Genomic DNA, 5,408 nt, shown 5'->3' with positions numbered 1-5,408 from the left:
CGGCCGGGGCGGACGCCGCCAACCCCACCAGCGGGGCAGTGTGATCCGCTTGCGGCAGGAGCGGCGGGACGACGCCTGCGGAGTCCGCAGCGGACGGCGGCGCCGCGGTGTGGACCACGAGGTCACGCCCAAGCGAGGGCGCCGGCGGCGTGGAGAAGACGGAGCCGATGCTCCTTGTCCCGATCGGAGCCAGAACAGAGACGGCATCGAGCGGGAGGTTGAGCAGAGCCGCAAGAAAGGCCGGGAGGAAGCCCGCAGCAGTGGAACCGGTGGTGGCGGCGCTCGACATGGCGGCGGCGCGATCGGTGACGCGGCGGCGGCGGTGAAGGCGGCGGCGGCTGCGGCGGCGGTGCGGGTATTAGGGATTAGAAGCGGAAGCGGTCGTAACCTAGCGTGATACCATGTAAGACAATAAGTTTTGGGGAACCAGCACAACCCTCTAGGGGTGGCTTATCTCATTATATATAATGGTTGTGTTACAATATGTACCATATACGTACATAGGTACAGAAGCTATACATAGTCTAACACTTAGTTGAGTCGAATACGCCCACTTGCAAAAAAGAGAACCTGCTGAGAGCACTATGTTGCTAGATGATCAAAACGTGAGTCAATCATACCTGCCGAATTTTATTTTATTTTTGTGAGAAAACATCTTCAGGGATCCAGCCAGGCAGTCACCGACTAACCGAAAGCTTTACTTTATTTTTTAGACAATCTCACAAAGCTTTATTAAATCATCACAATTTTACATGGACGAAAGTTAGGGATCCTAGTTCATGTAAGCAAACATGTCGGCCAGCCCTCAAAAATAAAGCATGTCTCGCTAAATTGTGAGACTAGACATTCGAGCTCATAAATTAATGTATGAAATTACACCTAGCAAAAACTCTAGAACGATCATTGATTTCTTGGATAATTGCACCATAACTTGCTGCACTTCCTTGCTTGATATCATGTATGATCACCTTGCAATCAAAAGCAAAATGGATCTGATGAACATATAGGTCGCCAGCCAGTGCCAAAGCTCTCCTCATTGCTAGAGCTTCCAAAGTTGTTGGATCCCCATCCCCATAAAAACTATACCAGATGCGCCCAGAAAACCTCCAAGGTGGTCTCTGCATACTGCTCCAACAGCTCCAATCGATTCGTTCCTCGTTAGAGCCGCATCAACATTAATTTCGCATAAGCTATTAGTGGAGGCAGTCAATGGTTTGGCCATGGTGTGTTGATCTAGTGCTCCTTGAAGAAGGTTTCTACAAAATTTGTATCTCAGACAGAAAAGAATTTATGAAACAGTCGGTCGATAACGGGCTCCGGAATATATCCTCGTGTATCGTCTTTCTCCTAGCATGCCAAACAACCCAAACCATGAACCCCATTCTGATGAACTCGTCATGTGGTATGGAATCGTGCAACGTGAAGATCCAACCTTTTGCATCTGGATCCTGGTTAGGGCACATATGTGTTCAACCAAATTTGCAGGAGAAAGAGCCCAAACACTCATTGCCATGGAACAATGGTAAAGGAGCTTGCCCGCTAGTATGGAGTGTTGCGCCAAATGCCACAAGAACACCCTGATTTTGCTTGGCACATAGATCTTCCATAAAAGAAGTCCAACTGTTATGTTCTCAATCCATTTAATGATCCTTGTTGCCCTTCCAGCCAGCTTTCTCTGCTCAACTTAGTATGCAAAATCATTCGATGTGCAGATCAAACTGAAACAACACCACGACTGTCCTTACTCTAAGCCCAAAAATTGTCTACCCTCCTCGTGCATAGCAGGATCTTCAGAATCTCTTCAGCTTCTATGGGAATGAATATTGTCTTCACTACATCCTTGAAAGGATCGATATAGTTGACTAGGGGGGTGAATAGGCAACTAACAATTTTTAGCTTTTCTTTACCAGTTTAAACTTTGCATCAAAGTAGGTTGTCTAGATATGCAATTAGGTGAGCAACCTATATGATGCAATAACAACAAGCACACAAGCAAGCAAGGGATAAAACACAAATAAGCTTGCACAAGTAAAGGCACGAAATAACCAAGAGTGGAGCCGGTGAAGACGAGGATGTGTTACCGAAGTTCCTTCCTTTTGAAGGAAAGTACGTCTCTGTTGGAGCGGTGTGGAGGCACAATGCTCCCCAAGAAGCCACTAGGGCTACCTGTGACGTCCTCGATTCAATCGTACACTACTCATACACGCAAATGTGTACGATCAAGATCAAGGACTCACAGAAAGATATCACAACACAACTCTAGACACAAATTAAAATAAAACAAGCTTTATATTACAAGCCAGGGGCCTCGAGGGCTCGAATACATAAGCGCGAATACACAAGAGTCAGCGGAAGCAACAATATCTGAGTACAGACATGAGTTAGACAAGATTGCCTTAAGAAGGCTAGCACAAAAGCATCAATGATCGAAAAGGCAAGGCCTCCTGCTCGGGAGCCTCCTAACTACTCCTAGTCGTCTGCGGTCTTCACGTAGTAGTAGGCATCCTCTGGGTAGTAGTAGTCATCGGTGGCGTCGTTTGGCTCCTGGGATCCGTCATCTGGTTGTAACAATCGGGTATGGGGGAAAAAGAAGTAGCAAAGCAACCGTGAGTACTCATCCAAAGTACTCGCAAGACTTACATCAGATCTAAACTAAGTATGCATCTGTATCAAAGGAATGGGTTGTATCTGTGGACTAAACTGCAGAATGCCAGAAGGGAAGGGAAAAGCCTAGCCTATCGAAGACTAGCATCTTCTGGAAACCACCATCTTGCAGCAATAGGAGGGAGTAGAGTAGCATAAAGTAAAGTAGTAGAAGTGTTATCAACCTCGGCCAGAGATCCTTTCTCGACTCCCTGCGAGAAAGCAATCCCAGAGCCATACTATCCAGTTCTCATCTCCATTTCTCATATCCATTTCTCATCACAGTCCATTCTCATCTCAGGTATGCAGTTCTAGTTGTATCGATCGGGATACAACTCCAAGTGTCTGTTACCGTAGGACAGGCTATCGATAGATGTTTTCTTCCCTGCAGGGGTGCACCAACTTACCCACCACGCTCGATTAACTCCGGCCGGACACACTTTCCTGGGTCATGCCCGGCCTCGGCCAAACAATACGCCGCAACCCGACCTAGGCTTAATAGAGAGGCCAGCACGCCGGACTAAACCTATGCCCCCAGGGGTCATGGGCCATCTCCCTGGGAACTCCTGCACATTGCGTACGCGGCCGGTGAGCAGACCTAGCTACCTCCTTCAACAAGGCAGGAGCTTACGCAGTCCAACCCGGCGCGCACCGCTCAGTCCCTGACGTCTATTAAGCTTCGGCTGATGTATACGACGCAGAACACCCATACTATGCCCACGTGATGGTTAGTGCTATCAGGCCAGAGGCCCCTCGGATCAAATATCCAAATCGTAGTGGATTAGGAACGCGCGGTAACGAGCAGAAACTCGCGATCGATGTGACCTCGTCGCCCCGTCTCGAGTACCTGCGGCAAGGGCTAAGAATGCCCGGCCATGCCTCGTAAGTATCTCGCGGGCACCTTCCAGGTCAACCCGACTCCACACCACTCGCTATTAAGCTTGCATGGGTACCTCTCAGGGTCGACCCGTCTTTAGTAACATGGTTCAGTGCAAAGTCATAGTAACCATAGTAACTGTGTGTCTAACACCAAAGGGGAAACCCGAGGAATCACCCCCGGAGAATTCCACTCGATGTTATCATCAAGGTGAACGTAAGAGGATCCACCCTCGAGGTTCACACTTGAGGGGTTGCACGACAGAGCCGTAACGGAAGTGGTTAAGGAGGAAATCACCCTCGATGACCTCGACCAGTTAGCTACACTATAGAGATCTCATCAAGAGTGGTGTAAGAGGTTCCACCTTCGGCACTCGATGGTAACTCTATGGAGTCGTACAACTAGGGGGGTGATGTGCGGTGTCGGGGACTGGTCAGGGGCAACAAGGACAAGGTGGGGGTCACTGATGGATCACTAAGCAACCTATACTAAGCAGTATAGGATAAGCAGGTAAGGTATGAAAGCATGTAACAACAACAGGCTATGCATCAGAGTAGGATCATACAGAAAGCAGTAGCAGTTCTAATGCAAGCATGAGAGGGAAAGAAATGGGCGATATTGGAATGCTCAAGGGGGGTTTGCTTGCCTGGTTGCTCTGGCAAGGAGGGGGTCGTCGTCAATGTAGTCGATCACAGGGGCTGCATCGGCCTCGGGTCTACCGGAGAGAAGAGGGGGAAGAAACAGTAAATACAAAGCAAACAATGCATCACAAAATATAAAAAGGCAAAGCGTGATGCCAGGGGTGACCTAACGCAGTACTAGGCGATACTGGTGAAGGGGAGAAACATCTGGGAAAATATCCCCGGTGTTCCGCGTTTTCGGACAGATGAATCGGAGGGGAAAGTTGCGTGTTCTCTATGCTAGGAAGGTGTGGCGGACAAACAGGCTGCGTATCCGGATTCGTCTCGTCGTTCTGAGCAACTTTCATGTACAAAGTTTTTCGATCCGAGCTACGGTTTATTTAATATGATTTTCTAAAGTTTTTATTAATTTCTGAAATTTTAATTATTTATTTCAACATTATCCAGAATAGTAAAAGATGACGTCAGCATGACATCAGTAGTCAACAGAGGAGTTGACTGGCCAACTGACGTGTGGGTCCCGTTCGTCATTGACTGTTTAAACTAATTAGGGTTTAATTAAACGGGATTAATTAATTATTTAATTTAACTATTATTTATTTTATTTTATTTTTTAATATATATATTTTAAACGTTTTGGGCATGGGCCCCGTTCGTCATAGGCCCAGGGGCCTTAATGGGCGCGGGCTAACGGGGCAGAGCCCCAGGGTGCGGTTGCGGGCGACGGGCGTAACGGGCGCCCGCAGTCTGCCCAGGGCGAGGCGAGGCCGTGGCCACGGCAGGGCTTGCCGCAGCGGGGGTGCGAGGGCCACGGTGGGCGGAGCTGGTAACCCCGACCAATAGGACGGGGTGCAGCAGAGCAAGGGGCGGGGCTCGCGCGCGGCAGGTGGGGCGAGCGGCAGCGGTGCAAGCAGCAGGCAGAGCGGCGCGGTAGGGGATGAGAGCGGTCGCGGCGACGATAGCGGCTGGAGGTGGGCGCGCAAGGGGGCGCGGCGAACGCTGCTATCGGGAGGACGGCAGTGCGCAGGCACGTGCATCGGGCGTGGCCGGGTCGCACGGCGCGAGCGGCGACCGCGGCGGAGTACGAGAGCAGAGAGGGGGGAGGCGCGCGAGGGGCGCGCGGTGCGCGCTGTTGGGCGCGGCGACCGTTGTGCGGGGCCGCGGCTAGGCGCGGACGTTGCCGTGACGTGCGAGGGCGGAGGAGAGGCCGAGGGGGAGGCCTCACTGTACGTTGATGGGAAGGGGGC

The sequence above is a fragment of the Triticum dicoccoides genome, chromosome 6A (assembly GCF_002162155.2).
Source record: "Triticum dicoccoides isolate Atlit2015 ecotype Zavitan chromosome 6A, WEW_v2.0, whole genome shotgun sequence".
Lineage (NCBI taxonomy): Eukaryota > Viridiplantae > Streptophyta > Magnoliopsida > Poales > Poaceae > Triticum > Triticum dicoccoides.
Note: the sequence above shows the minus strand (reverse complement) of the source record.